Source organism: Numenius arquata, chromosome 11, assembly GCF_964106895.1.
Source record: "Numenius arquata chromosome 11, bNumArq3.hap1.1, whole genome shotgun sequence".
In the NCBI taxonomy this organism is placed as follows: Eukaryota; Metazoa; Chordata; class Aves; order Charadriiformes; family Scolopacidae; genus Numenius; species Numenius arquata.
This window is the reverse complement of record NC_133586.1, coordinates 14,564,085-14,580,842: the sequence shown is the minus strand read 5'-3', so window position 1 is coordinate 14,580,842 and position 16,758 is coordinate 14,564,085. Positions and strand designations below refer to the sequence as shown.

Below are 16,758 nucleotides of genomic sequence, written 5' to 3'. Positions count from 1 at the left end.
TCTCAATTCTCTTCACTGCAGTGAGGAAAACCCACAAACTTACTGACTTCCTGTTCTTTCAATGCTTCTTTGGTTGTTACAGAATGGTTAAGAAGTCATGTCAGGTGTCAAGCTAGAAAAGACGGCTGTAGCTGTGTAGTAGCCAAATGAAGTAACAAATATAAACACGAGTTATATGAATCTGTGAAATCTGCATGAGAAAATGGGCTGCATTTATCACATACAGGTAAGAAAAAGAAAGAGAAGACAATTCCAGAGCTCTGCAGCCATCTGACTTATACATGGCACAAGTAGATAAGCTGGTTTAATAATGTGTTTTTGAAGTTTCTCAAATGGGCTTCTCCACCTTCTCAGTGTCCTCTTTTTTTTAGCATGATGGATATGCAGATGGTCATGGATGGCAGGAGTCATGAAGCCACCTGTAACCACTTTCTGCATTTTTGAAGTCTGATTTAATTGGTTTGGAAAAAATGTTCATCTTTCTGCCAGGATTATGATCCTTATTTTAGCTTATCCACAATGCTCTGCAGTCTTTCCCATCCAGCTGCCTTCGACAGCTCCGTTCATTCACTCCATTAGCTAACAGGCACTTTGTCTTTGCTCAAGTATGTCATTTCCTGTTCCCACAGCATGAAACGATGGATCCACAAATCTTGGGCAGAGTAATCCTTCCTTCACTTACTGCTCACAGCTTCCTAGAATTTCCACAGTTCTCATCTGTTTGAGGTGTCTGGTCACTTGCACATTCTTCCTTCAGCAAAAGACTCATCTCTTAATCTCCCAGCTCCCTTAAAAAGTGACCTAATACAGATGCTTGTCAGGAATGACGTTTTTGTGTACATAGTATGTATTAAGAACTCACCTCTTTCAAACAACCTTTTAGCTCCTTACTTTGCTTGCATCATAACACTGTATTACACAAAGTTTTTGTATACATTTGGATATGAACCTGATTTTATAGAACAGCGGGACCATCCCATCCTCTGTCATACACACACCCGAATATACCACTCAGTTCTGTCACTGGAAGTGCACTGTGAAATACACATTCTGTGTTTTTCAGATCTGACCAGGTACATTTAACAGGAAATTTTTAGTTTTATTGTGCTAAATCAGCACTCTAGTAACATCATGCCGTACAAGAAATAACTGTTTCAGAAGCATATTATTATGCAGTGACTTACTAAGTTCTGTGGAAATCAGCTTATGAAGTGCCCCTGTGGACTCTTATTGCCTTTTTAGCATTGTGTTAGCATTTTTACCTTCAGTGCCTTTTCAGCACACTCCAGAAAAATCAGTAAATCAGTTTCTGTCTAAACGTTGCATTTGTTCCTGCCCAATCACTGCTTGAGGGTACTACAAATTCTCCCTCGCATAATATCATTGGTTACTAGCCTTAAACAGAACCAACAGAGAGAAATCTGTATGCATACTCTCATGGTTCTTACTTTCTACAGACCTGAGGAATCTTGTTTTTTTTATTCTGGTAGGACTTTTTCCACAATCTATTATTGCAGACAGCTAGATGACCAAACAATAAAAGGCAGTTCTTCCAAGTCATACCAGTCTTTGACTGATAATAATTATCTTATTGCTGTCAAATTCACTGCATATCTACTGCTTAAGTCATTATTAAGACAAATCTGTCTTATATTGCATCCCAGTAGAGTGGAATTTCTGAAATGAATAGCATTTTTTCATTCAAGCGTTGCATGAATGAGTGATTAGATTATACAGTGCAACTTAAAAGTGTTTGCTACAGTATCGCAAACCAAGCAAATGCTTATTTCAATTTTAGAAATGAGCTGCTGCCAACGATGGGCAAACTGGTCCAGGAAGGTACAACTTGTACACTATCATTCATTTATATTTTCTCTTTTAAGTTAAGATCTAAATTATGACACATTAGAAATGAGCATAAAAGTAATTCATGAATAATTGAGGCTTTTTCTCCAGGCTATTGTACCTTGGAAAGAATATTTCAAAAGAGACTCCTAGGATATTACTTGTAGTTACATATAAGTGAAAAATGCATCCTCAACTCCTCATATTAACCTGTGAGAACATCGGAAAATACTTCACATGATCTACAAAGCCATTTTGTATCCATACATATTACCTCCTCAGTTTATATAAAACAAAGAACAGAGACAACAGGTGCCCATATGAGCCAGCCCACGACATTTTTAACTGGATGCTGTTAGATGCGTTTATCTACAGTAACCGTGGATTTTGGTTAGAAAGCACAAGAACATCACTGTAGACATTCTAAATTTAGATTAGGACCCACAGATTGCTTGCTTAATTTCTGAAAAATTTACACAAGTTAATGCAAATGTGAGACAACAAGGGATATATGTATGCAGTTTGGAGATCTGTGTCTTTTTTCCCTGACGGAAAGGTGGCACCATGTTTTCCTATACAGATACAGCCATTTTGGACTTTCTGGAAGACAACTGTAGTAGCTGCACTATACCACTCCTTTTCTAAAAAAGTCCATCCTTGCTTTGCAAAATTATTATAATACTGAGTCAGCCTTGAACTAAACCTACCAACTGTAAGCTGTCCAAGTGTGATCAGCAGGGATTATGATAGAAATACTCAATGAGACTTTAATGAGACCTTTCTCATAATTGATTCTAGATAAAGGCAATCTCCAGTATAGTAAACTTAGTATTATTAATCTTTTCTTTGTGCTGTTACTTTTGTGAAACGTTCCTTGTAGTGCAGCATATTTTTATAAGCATCTATTAATCTACTGAGTTTCATAACAAGGATATTTGCAGTTCTCATTAATGATAATGGCACATTATTCTATATTACTGTATCATGAATCAATGAAAAAACTACTGATAAGATTTCTGTAAATGTAAAATCTATAAACTGTAATCTGTGTGTACAGGACATTTTAGCTGCTTTTATCTATCACAGTTCCAGAAAGAGCATCTTTTTTTACAGTACTGACTACACTGTGGGGTTTTTTAATATCTCCTTGGGGTAATGCTCTAATGCACATATGCTTTCCACAGGTTTGCAGTAATAGACATTGTAACTGCAACTACAGCCAAAACTGTATAAAGAGTTGTTCCGTCTCAATTGTACAAATTACAATTACAGTAACACCTTTAAGGAGACTGCCAGTAAGCATCAGCACTGACAAAGAAAAAATAAAAAAATCTTCTGTTCAGGTGCTGTTTGTGTAACCCAGAAAGAAGAGAGATCCTCTTAAAACACTATTATGTGGAACGCATTAATATATGCAAATGTGTTTGGTGTGTTATGCAATCAGCCACGGACCTGGTGACACTATATCGAGCAAATAATCTAATTGCAGACAATTGTTCTTTTACAGAAAAATGTATAAAGAGACATTGTTGGAAGGACTACAATCTAAGGTACTTTCCCTCACAGGCCTGTGACCAAACAGCAATACTTTGGAATCATGTTTGATTTCTTGCACATTTTCCCAGCAATTGCTAAAGAAAGCCGAGAAGATTTTCTTACAGTAGCAAACAAAAAGAAACTGCAATACAACTATTATTTTTTTTTGTCTGATGTTCGCAGTGTCAGTATTTTGTCAATAAAGACATAATCATGACTTACTAAGCAGAAACATCTACTTGACACTGAAGACATAATGACATTTAACAAACTGGAATAGAATCCTCTTTGCTACAGAATCCGTTTTCCTTTTTAACCTTGAAGTAATGACATCACTCTGAGTATCCGTGTAATTTTTGGTATGTGTTAGTTGCTAAAAATGGAAAAAGGGTAATCTAACAACCTTGATAAAAGATGAAAGTTTTAAATATTCCGGTAATCAATTTGATATTTTGTTCAACTCTAATTTTCTCTTATTTAGGTACAAAAGCTGAGAGCAAATTTTTTTTTCCACAGCAGTTTCCTAGCCACTGCTTTTGTAACAACACATGGTTAAGATGCTCGAAGGATTCTACTGAGGTGGTTTGAAAGCATATTTCAAATCTTTATGAACAAGAACTGCAAGAAGGAATTTTGTCTGGAAAAAATGAACAAATTGACCAGATATACATAAATATATATATCTAACAAAAAAATCTTGTCCAGTTTTCAGGCTTTAAAGATAATGTTTCAGAGATGAATAACTACTACAAAGAAAATTTATGTGTAGCAAATGAATAATAACACAATCAGTTGGTTTGACTGTTACATACATGCTATTGCACAGTAGTTTATTAAAATGGAAATGATTGACACTAAGCATAAGGGAACTGTGTTTGGATTAACTGCAAAATTTCCTGTCAAAACTCAGATGCTGTTTTCATCCATTGTGACATAATTCCATATTATTTGCAATAATTATTTACCAATCATTCTAAAGACTACCAGCTGCCTATTTCATCTATTTCTTTCAGAATGGCTGTTTCAGAAAACCTGCTATTTCCAAACTTTCAGTCGCATAATTGGGAAGCATACGCATGGAAAAAATTGAGTATGGTGTTCCGGTTTGAAGTAAAACTGAACCAATTTTCTGTTCTGTAACTTTACATCCTAGCTAGGCCCCCTCTAACTCTCTGAAATTAACAGCATATTGTGGAGAAAACTGCTCGTTCTCAGAATGATAAGCCCAATGTTTGTGCTCCATGCCAAGGAATGGTATGCAGGGAGGCCATTGCTTACACTTATTGCTGTAACAACCAAGGTCAGACAATTTCGTTATTTGCCCCCTTAGAGGGTCAGAAACGGAAAAAACGTAGAGGGGTCACATCGGTGGGGAGGAGTGGACAGGACAGGTGACCCAAACCTGACCAACTGGAGTATTCCATCCCATCTGCCCCATGCTCAGTATAAAGGCTGAGGGATCAAAGGGTCAGCCCCCTTCCTGCGATGGCCGACGTCCAGAGAGGACTCTGTCTGTCCACCTGCCTTTGATCCTGATCCGTGTGTTCCTGATTCCAGAGCTGGAATCCAGTTCCCATTCGTCGCCGAGTCCAGTCTGGGACTTCCCCAGTGCCTGCCGGTGACGTGACTGTCATCCTGGGAGCTTGATATGGTTTTGTATATATTGTATCTATTTCATTATTTTCTTCCTTATTTTTATTTTAATATTAATTCTTCATTAAAATAGTTTAGTTCATTCTAAACTTCTGAATCTCTGTATCTCTTTCTCCTCTTCTCTCCTCTTTTGGGGGGGAGAAGGGGGGGAAGGGCCATCTGTCGGTCTGGTTTTGGTAAATTAGGCTGAAACCACGACATATGGGTAGTGGAAGAAGAGCTCTTAAGGAAGTCCTGTAAGGAATGATATTGATTGAGTGTGAATTGATACTCCACCCTCTGAATCACTGTGGAAACACTGCACCAGTATGATGCACCTATGTTTTGGGTACTTGATCCAAATGCAGTTTCCCTACAGTAGAGGAGTTGGTTGCTACGCCACCGCCTCTTCTAATGTGGATATGATGCTAGTAGAGCTCTAGACTTAATCCCTGTACCGCTGAAATGAACTGGAAGACTCTGATTGAATGTAACATATTGGATCAGGCCACAAATGAAGAAAAACGTAAACCCCAACAAAGTTCATAACTCATTTAGAAGGAAACATTACATTCTACTAGACATCTCACGCCAGGGTTCTTGTACTTTGCTAAAGGCAATGGAAGTCACTGGTTATTAAATGAAATACAGAGCAGGACACAACTAATTGATTATTATGTATAATTTACATTGATTTTGATAATGTGAAATACTACTGGCCTTTCTGGAAAGGGCTCTTTGTGTCAAGATAAATATAATAAACTGAAAACTGAAAAACTTCTGTCATTACATCCTTTTTTAGATTGCACTTGCAACTGATTTACAACTTAAAAGTCCTCTAATTCTTCTAAAAATATATCGTGTCTTTCCTAAGAGAATTCTACATACTCAATCTTTTCTCTGCATCTACTTGGAAAATTTCATCCAAATATCTTTGAACATTTCACAAACGCAAAGGATTACACCTTGAACATCTCTATGAGGTGATTAAGCTGTGCTATCACATTTTACAAATGGGAAACTGAGGTATAGGGAGACCAAGGGAATCATACATAAACTGTGAAAGGCACTGTAGATCTTGTTCGAAGATTTCTTAACCAGAGAGTCATATTTCCTCACTGAACAGAGACCAGGGAAGGAAGGCAGACTGTCTCATTCTGAACCATAAGAAAAAAATGAATTTACTGATCTTTTTTGTCTTCTTGCCTGCAGTGGAAGTGGCCTAATCAATCCTTGACTTAATGCAGTGCACTTTAAAAGCTGCTATGACATTGCCCTTTATGTTCAAGGAGGAGCTCTCCAAGCGAGAGGCCATTTGCTCAAAGTGCTCTGCTTCGCTTCACATTTCACAGCGGGTACAAGTGAGTTCAGGGCCAGCTGCTCAGCATCTGAAAAGGTAAAGCTCTGCATTGCCTTCTGGGAGAGGTAAACTGCTTGTGGGAACTTCAAGGGCATCAAAGACTAATGTTACCTACTATCTACGAGATGCAACATGTTAGATCATGAGGGATGTGTGAATCTGCTGCAACCACCCTCTTCTCTACTCCAAAACGTTGCATTTGCCATTTTTAACCTACTGTCTTATATTGCCTAAACATTTCAAATTACTTTAGGCAAATTAACTTTGATATTTTCTTAACATTACTTATTTGGGTTTTTTAACTCCTTATTGAAAATTTAGCCTATTAGTGTCATCAATTACCACTTCACAGCCAAATACTTCCAGAAAAGTTCCAGGAAAGTGGGTGTGTATATCACCAACTGGGCCACTCAAGATGCAAGATATGCAGCTTGATTAAGCATAAACTTGCTCTGTCCTGCTTGCAACTAAGACAAAGAAAAATGCCAGTACAGCAACTAATTTAGGAAGATCAACCTGAGTATAGCTTTTACCCTTCAATATCACATCAGAGTGAAATTTATGTACCACGAAAGCTAAACAAGATCAATAATATTCAAAGAACAAACTCTCAGAGACAAAATTCTGTCTTTGGATACACATGGCTACTATTGATTACAGAAGGAAACAGGCACTTGCTTCCAAGTACTGAAATAATCTGGATTATGCTTTTTTACTGTCAGTAGAATTCTTGCTTTGTACGTGAATTGACCACGGAAAGCCTAAGGAAATGCAGGCTATGAACAGAGCAGAAGAAACAGTCCATCATATCTGATATGAGATCTATGATCATGATTAAAGCCCTGGTTCTGAAGAATACGGTGGAAGTTTCAAATACTTTGTACTGAAGTTTCAACATTTATTCAGAGTAATCACATAATCAGAAAGTAATAAAAGAGGAAAAGTAATGCTGGTATATGAATCCAGTTTACATTGATTTTGGCTTTTATAATTCTCTAATAGGTATAACAATTGCAAAATAAAGAATATACACGCTTTGTGGAAACCACTGCTTCTCAGAAAATGTTTCACATAATTAAATGCTATATCGTAATGCTTGAATCTGGTAGGAAAAAGAGAATAAAGGTAATAAAGGCAGCCTTAATTGTACTGGGTCTTAACTGCTGAATACTCAGCTTTGCATCTTCAGTATATTTTTTATGACAGGTTACTTTCATTTATGTACTGTTTAATTTTTTAAAAATGTATCTTTCCATGAAGGAAAAATTTAGACCTGATTCTCTGCTCTTCGGCTTGTCACAAGAGTGCAAAGTGAGCATAAAACATTACCATACAGGCATGGTAACATTTTATAAGCAATTAGTAGAATGAAGTACAAAATGGGAATAATCAGGCAGCAAGATAAATGTGAGGCTGCACTTTAATAATTACCTGTGTCGTATCTGGATCTGCCTGCAAAGCAGAAGCAAAGGCAAAAAACACAGAGGTGCTCTCTAATTGTTACCCAGCAAATTGCACTTAAGGCTTATTAAAAGATAATGTGGAAACAAGCAGATTTAATGGATTTATCCTATTCTCCCAGGGGTGCTGGAACCACTATCTAATGTTTAGTTTAGAACTAATGCACTTGCTGGTAAGGGGAAATGTGACTCTGTATCTGTAGGAGAAAAAAGTGACTAGTGAATATGTGGAAAAGTCCTGAAAGTAAAAGACTGAGTCTTCAACTTAATAAAATAGAGTTTGGGAGAAGAACAGTTGTTTGCTGTTTGAGGAAAACTTTTACGAAGTGTCTTAGTGTGAAGTTTAAGAATAGGCAGGATTAAAAATAGGATGCAGGTTGCTTGTTATTTTAAATTTTCTTTTACTCAAATGTTTTATTCTAGTTGATAAAGAAAAATATTTTAAGAAAGCTGTCATTGGTTAATGTTTCTAAAGGGAAAGAAATCCAAAATATAAGCGGATTCACAGAGCGATTAGCTCACAGGATTCACGAAGAGATGCAGCAGCTAGGTCCCACTCCTACTATGTGAGCATTACCCAGCTCCACTCTGCAGAGATGAGAGGAATAAAACCCCCAAGAAACAGGACAGGGAAATCCAAGGCTTAGCTGCTGGACTACATCACTGTGTTAGGGGAATGTCCTGTAGGAAGAGAAGGATGAACCTTTTCTCCAACCTTTTCTCAGCAGATGCAGAACTGCACTAAACAACGCAGGTCCTCTAAGTGACTTTTTGTGGGGACAAAGTTATGGTTTTGCTTCATTTCTTTTTTTTTTTTATACCAGCCATAAAATTATTTCAGACAAAAGACGTAACTCTAATTTTTGTAAAAATGTGAGTTGCAATGAAGTTGTAGCATCTTACTGGTGAAAAACAGTAATCAAGGACAGGAAGAAAGGAGAGGCAAATTATTCTTCTGGGTCGAGATACCCAATAAGCTATAGAGGAAATCTTGACTGTCCCTTGGTATACAACAGAGCTCTCTTCCTGCTCTTATAGATGATATACAGCCCCTTTGGCTGAACAGAACACTTCTCCTTTACTTGCATACTCAACTCATTGGTTTGTGGATAGAGAACAGGGCCGTGTGAGCTACAAATAATCCCTAATTATTTATCAGTGTAGGGTTCATTTAAAGCATCATTTACAGTCTAATGACCTATCCAGCACGGTAATACTAGTATATGTTGACTAGCAAAATTGTCTTGCTCACAATTGGGCAACACTGGAAAAGTTTATACACAAATGTTTTACAATCAGTGACTGCCTGGGCAAGAGCCAATAATGTTTCAGAATAAGATTAATACTCAGTGGTTAAAAGAAGATTAAATAAGGCCAGAGCTTTCATTATACACTGCTATTATCGAGTGACAACTTTAAGACTAAATAATGAAGTCAGGCATTCACTGACGCACTACATTTTTTTCTAGTAACATCTGGCAGCATGAATACACCTACAATCAGAAATAAAGAAGCTTTAGCTTATTAAGATTACTGTAGACTTGTACTGCAGTATAAACACTTGGCAGTAATTACTGTTCTGATTATGGTTCAGTACATAATAGCAAAGAAAATGGGTCAGGGAATGACCAAATGACATACTGGACATGCCCCCAAGTGCAAGGTCGGGCCACACTAGAGATCTCTGAGATAGTTCCAAGCTAGATGACACATTAATACAGCACAATACAGTGCCACAAAGAAATATTAACTTAGCTTCTGGGAACAGTTCTGTCCACTTTATCTGTCTTACTTAGTGGGTCTAATTAACTTCAACAAAATAGTGTCATTTGGTATGGCTACACTGCTTTTTAGGCAAGACTGGGGATCTCTGTGTTGCAGGTGATAGGTACTCTACAGGATTCTAACGCTCGGAGAGCAAGTAGCTGCTGTTACTCACATCACTGCCTGTTAGGCTGACCAAAGAGCATTTCTAACTCCCCTCTTCCTCCGATCACGTCACATTCAATCTTACTGATTAAATGCCAAAGGAAAGTTTATTATTAACTCCAACTTTAATATCCTTGTCTTTGAATTTACGGTCCCTCTGAATCCCCTCTAAGACTACACATGACTCTTTATCCCTCAGGTCTCTGGAAGAATGAGGGTGGAGCACGTTGGTTTAAATGTGCAAATGGAGAATGAGAGTCACTAAAATGAAAAATGTTCATATTGTGATACCCTGATGAAACCCTGCATTCTGGTGGATGCTGCCCTGTTCTCGCTTCCATAACCTCAGCCTCGCCTTGCCAGATCTGCTCTGTAGTCTGCCTCTAAGCTAAGGCTATATTCTGTCTTAAGGGAAACTTCGTAAATTGTAAAGTTGGAGTGAAAATAGACTTGAAATCTGCCACCAAATGGCGTGACCTTTCTCTGGGCAGCATTAGCCTTTTTGGTTTTTCCTGTGCTGTCTCTGTGCTCAGCATCAACTCATGGACCTGCCTCTTCTTTTTCAAATCACTTTATCAGTTTCTGATGAAAGAGGAACGTGTTGGAGAAACAGGAAGACGTTATCTGCTTATGCATTGAGGACAACGGCAAAGTTAAAAAGCAAACCTACGTTAAACGCATAAAATGTTGTAATGACTTCCTTATTCTTCTCTTTTTATAAGGCCTGACACTTCAGCATCTTAGCTCTGCAGGATTGAGACTCTCTATTGCTGTATTTACACAGCAGCTAATTCATTTCTGGCCTGATCCTGGTCTTGACTTCTGGCCACTACCATAATTAGATTAGCATAATAACATCAATTAGAATGTTCTTTTTCTAACAGACTGGATAGCTTTGGATGTTTGATCTGACCTATTCAAAAAGTTAGAGATATGAAAGATCTGAAAAAGACATTTCTGAGGACATAGAATAAAAAAGATATTTTTGTAATTGCATGTCTAATTTCAGCTCATTACTCTCTCATTATCTTTTAACCTTCACATCTTCGTACTTGGAAAGGAAAAGATTTCTTATCATATGAAGTCAGTAACAAATCACTTGCACTGCTGGTGAAATTCTCTCCCTGTTCTCATTTGTTTGTAACATAAATACAGAATATTTTGAGGATCAGACAGTACAAAAATATTAGCATCCCAGAAGCTCAGATATGGTTATATAAACTAAATGCCAAACAATAGTGTATAATTTATCACACAAATCACTGTTGCTCCATGAATAACCTGCAAAGAAGAAAAAAAAAGGGCCAAATCTAATGATCTAATGAAGTCAGTTCTCAAAAAGAAACGTAATTCCTTCTCCATGCAAAATCTACACATGAAAATAATCCCAGACTCCTTAGATCAGGAAAAAATTAGAACCATTTTGGACTTAATTTATTAAAGTTTGCATAAAACTTTTACTTCTATGCAAAAGAAAAACATTGTTATGAATTTAAAATGGAAGAAAATCTAGAATGAAGTTATGAACTCAATACCAGATTTTAGTACAGTGTTGTTTGCAAAGGCATGTCAGCTTGGCACAGTGGAGCCCTGATCTCAGCAGCTGTGGAGACCTGAGATGTGCTTTGGGATGTCCTTTCCTCCCTCACCCAAAAAGCGAGCCGTTTCCCCGACAGCAGCAATCTACCCTGTCACATGCGAATATGCTGCCTTGGTGCCCAGAGAGACACACAGCCACTGTACTCTTCTCTAGCACGAGGCCACTGCTATGGAAGCTGCTGTTCCCTCTGTCTTCTCCATGTCACGACAGCAGCCTCCTAGCTAGACTGTCTGGGTAAGAATCAAAGGAGGAGAGAAGGCAGAGGGGTGTGACGGCTGCTGGCACCTGGCTCCTAGGGCCCGCTGGCTCTTGTCTCGAAAGAGGGAGGCAGCACTGCTGCAGAGCAGCGACTCTCCCAGTGGCAGCTGCAGCGCCATACGTCCCCTGACCAGCCATTCTGAACTGCTCTCAGGAAAAAAGAATGTACACGGGGTGTTTCACTATTGGTCTTCTGTTAGGGAATGGAGTTATGACATTCATTTCCTGAATTTAAGATGATGGGAGTGTCTGGATATATTTGGGAATATATAAGGTGGGAAAAACCAGAAACAGGATCTTGGATGAGCTAATTTAACCTTTTTTATCATATCAGCAATCCTCTTGCAAATGATGATGGACGATTTCATTACTTCTTGATTAGATGCAGAAAGGAATCAACTTTTATAATGCAAAAGATGCTGCTTCAGGAGATTAATACTAAATCGAATCAGGCAAAGATTACAATCGCAGCCCTGGACACCATATATGAACAGATGGTAGCCTGCGTTAATAACTTGGAAGGCGACTGGCATAGCAGAACACAATGCATTTTAATGAACACCATTGAAACCATGAGGATCGAGTGTGACCATATTTAAGGCCTTTAAGACCCAGGACGTATTTAAGGCTCCTAATCTTGTAGAATTTGAAGCAAAAAATTTTATTGCCATTAACAATCAACTCGAATCAAACTCAATTTGTAGAATATCTATGGAAATAATTAATGATTTAAAAACCAGCAAAGCTGGAGAGAGAAACAGCATGCTGCTCTGTATTTTGTGACTAGATTTATTGAGGTTCCTGTTTAGGACTGAAACCATGGAAGGTGAAATTATGTATATTTATAATAATTTATAATTAATTTCCATTTCCTTTAATTATTATTTATTCACAGGAACTGTTTCACTACAGATGCTGGGAGTGACTTAGAATTTCTAATGACAAAAATGGCATTTACTCTCCTCAGAAAGACAGTATCCACAGCAACACAGAGATGAGACCATATACAGGGACTGAATTGGAATAGATGTAGAAAGTCAAGTGCCTCCGAATGAGTCCTCTGTTTGTCTCTCTACAGAATTAAGACATTAACAATAATATTTGTTTTAAAGTCCTGATCTAGCCCAACCATTCACAGTTCATATATTGCATTATTAACTCTTTCTCAAGAGCTTCCTATTCTGTTCTTTACAACCAAGAAACAAACCATGACTTGATCTGAAGCTGCCTTTTGAGTGACCAGTATGCTCTACTTAGCAAATAGAGTGAATTTTCTTTCATGAATTATCTTGTTGTAGTACAGAATGTTTATAGTTCAATTGCTAAAACACTGCAAGCACTGGGGTGCTCGGGGATGTTTGTGTGCAGAGCATAACTATACATTCAAAGTTATGAACACATGACAATATAATGGCTATTAGAAATTCTCATTAATCTGCACTAGCTATCTGTAAGTGCAATCAAAACACTGAGTTAATGAACTGCCACCTTCTAATACCTGTTCCTGATTTACAGCCTCTCCAGATACAAGGTTGTTCTCACTGATGTAACCAGGAATATGTTTTAATCCAAAATAGCGGCTTTTGGTTTTCATGCTTCTCAGCTCTTGGTAGCTTTTGGCTTCATTGATCACTCTCAAAGGATCATCTCCTGCCTGACATTAGCTTTCTCAAACTTGTGCTTCTGATTCATTCTGATACGGCTACAGAACACCACCTTCCAATATTAGTTTGAACATCTCTTCTCCTATCCACATCTTAGATTTGATTTCTTATGTCCCTGCCCATGGCAGGGGGACTGGAACTACATGATCTTTAAGGTCCCTTCCAACCCAAACCACTTTATGATTCTATGTCTTCTGTTGTCATTCAACATATTATAATCACTGCTCCTGTAATTCATTCCTTGCTTTCTTTTTGTTTGGCTGTGCAAATTAAACATCCAAATAATATAACTAACAAAACAAAGTAACACAACAGCAAATGAACAAAATAATTCTTTCATTAATAGCCATTCTAGGCACTCATCTTTTCCTGCTTTATCATCATAAAAATCTAAAGCATCATCAAAGTATCACCACACTGATATTATCACATTAGACATTCTGGAGCAAATGATACAGAAATTAATCTTCAGATATTTCCTTTTTAAAAATCCTTTATGCCTGTTGAATTGCATTCTTTAAATCCAATCTCATACTTATTTTCACCACTGACAGACTTGCTCGGTAGTTAATAGCAGGCTTGACTAAAGACAATGTGAGTTTTGCTTACCTGAAAAATCACAATTAGCTGTTTATGCTACTGTGGAAGTAAAAAAATTGGCTAGCACTATAAATCTTTTCTTTCTCTGAATAACAGTTTTTACTTTATGGAGAGAAATTCTGTAAAGATTGTATATGTACAAGACCAACAGAATGACTTTTATTACATATCTTTCAATGCAAAAAATTAGTTTATTGATCAAATTCAGATTTGATCCCTTTAGTTTCCAATTCATCTTAGCTACACTCTAATGGAAACTCTATACTCAGACGAAAGCCAAGATACTCTTGCATTTCTCTCACATTTAAACCTGAAATCTGTTTAATAGGTAAAGAAAATTAGTGAACTTCAGCTAATGCCATAATTTTTGTTCTGCAAAAATAAATATTAGTTCAACAGAGTTTTATGAACTTATTTTCAAGAGTAAGGATGTTAATAATGATCTAAAAGTTTGTGTGAATACATGTATATGGGCTGGCAATATTTCTATCATTAAGACTATTTCCTTAATTCCCTCTGTTCAGTATTTTTAAAAAAAGTTTCACTGAATTTTACTGAATTTCACTGAATTTTTTTTTAGAGTTGGAAGGGACCATATAGATCATCTAGTCCAACTCCCCTGCTGAAGCAGGATTGCTTAGAGAATGCTACTCAGGACTGCATCCAGGCGGGTCTTGAAAATCTCCAAAGAAGGGGACTCTACAACCTCCCTGGGCAGCCTGTTCCAGGGCTCTGTCACCCTCACCATAAAGAAATTCTTCCTCATATTCGAGTGGAACCTCCTATGTTCCAACTTGTGCCCGTTGCCCCTCGTCCTCTCACTGGCAACCACTGAAAAGAGTCTGGCTCCCTCCTCCTTCAACCCATCCTTGAGACCTATAGGCGTTATAGGCGTTAATATATATATAATATTTATATATATTATATATAATATATAAATTTATATATTATATATAATATATATAAAATATTATAATATAAATATAAAATAAATTTATATATTATATATAATAAATATATATAATAAAGAATATATATATAATATATATATAATATATAATATATAATATATAATATAGGCGCACCCTATAGGCGTTAATAAGGTCTCCCCTCAGCCTTCTCTTCTCCAGACTAAAGAGTCCCAGCTCTCTTAGCCTTTCCTCATAAGGGAGATGCTCCAATCCCTTAATCATCTTTGTTGCCCTTCGCTGGACTCTTTCCAGTAGTTCCCTATCCCTCTTGAATTGGGGAGCCCAGAACTGGATGCAATACTCCAGTTGTGGCCTCACCAGTGCAGAGTAGAGGGGGAGAATGACTTCCCTCAACCTACTAGCCACACTCTTCCCTATGCAGCCCAGGATTCCGTTGGCCTTCCTGGCCACAAGAGCACATTGCTTGCTCATTGTCATTTTGCTGTCTACCAGGACTCCCAGATCTTTCTCTTCGGAGCTTGGCTCCAGCAGGTCCATGCCTAACCTGTATTGGTGCCTGACATTCTTCTTCCCCAGGTGTAGCACCTTACACTTTTCCCTGTTGAACCTCATGAGGTTCTTCCTTGCCCAGCTCTCCAGCCTGTCCAGGTCTCTCTGGATGGCAGCACGGCCCTCCGGGGTGTCAGCCACCCCACCCAACTTGGTATCATCAGCAAACTTGCTGAGGATACACTCTGTCCCCTCGTCCAGGTCACTGATGAATATGTTGAACAGGACTGGACCAAGTATTGACCCCTGGGGGACACCACTGGTTACAGGCCTCCAGCTTGAGCCTGTTCCATTAACCATTACCCTTTGGGTCCTGTCACATAGCCAGTTCTCAATCCACCTCACTGTCCCCTCATCCAGCCCACACTTCCTTAGTTTTCCAATGAGGATGTTATGGGAGACAGTGTCAAAAGCCTTGCTGAAGTCAAGGTAGATGATATCTGCTGCCCTCCCCTCATCCAGCTAACCAGTTATGGCATCATAGAAAGCTATCAGATTGGTCAAGCATGATTTACCCTTGGTAAACCCATGTTGCCCACTTCCAATAACCCCTTGCTCTTCAACTTGTTTGGAGATGACATCTAGAATGAGTCTCTCCATTACCTTCCCAGGGACGGAGGTGAGACTAACTGGTCTGTAGTTCCCAGGGTCCTCCTTCTTGCCCTTTTTGAAGACTGGTGTGATGTTGGCCTTCCTCCAGTCTTCTGGCACCTCTCCTGTTCTCCATGACTTTTCAAATATGATAGAGAGTGGCCCAGCGATAACTTCTGCCAGCTCTCTCAGCACTCGTGGGTGTATCCCATCTGGGCCCATGGACTTATGAATGTCCAGTTTGGCCAAGTGGTCCCAAACCTGGTCCTCCTCTACTGGAGGAAAAACTTCCTCTCTCCATACCCTCCCCCTGGCCTCCAAGGCCAGAGGTTCATGAGGGGCAGCCCTAGCAGTGAAGACTGAAGAAAAGAAGGCATTCAGCAACTCTGCCTTCTCCGTATCTTCCACCACTAGGGTGCCCATCTCATTCCTCAGTGGGCCCACATTATCCCTAATCTTCCTTTTTCTGTTTACATACTGGAAAAAACCCTTTTTGTTGTTCTTAACTGTAGTGGCCAAGATGAGTTCAGCTTGAGCCTTGGCCCTTCTAATTTTCCCCCTACATATCTTCACTGCTTCCTGGTATTTCTCCTTGCCTACCAGGCCCTTTTTCCAAAGATCATAAACCTTCTTTTTGTTCCTGAGCTCCAGCCAAAGCTCTCTATTTAGCCAGGCTGGTCTTCTTCCCTTCCTGCTTGATTTTTGGGACTTGGGTATGGCTCTTTCCTGCGCTTTTAAGAGTGCCTCCTTGAAGTGTGACCAGCCTTCCTGGGCACCTTTGCCCTTCAGGACCGTCTCCCAA

At 38.5% G+C, this 16,758-nt stretch overlaps 1 protein-coding gene across 2 annotated transcripts in view; it reads right to left on the bottom strand.

Annotated features, from left to right (window-relative positions):
• The window catches only part of UNC13C (unc-13 homolog C), a 152,835-nt gene that overhangs the window by 36,357 nt on the left and 99,720 nt on the right, over nt 1-16,758 (bottom strand). The gene's annotated exons all lie outside the window — the stretch shown is intronic.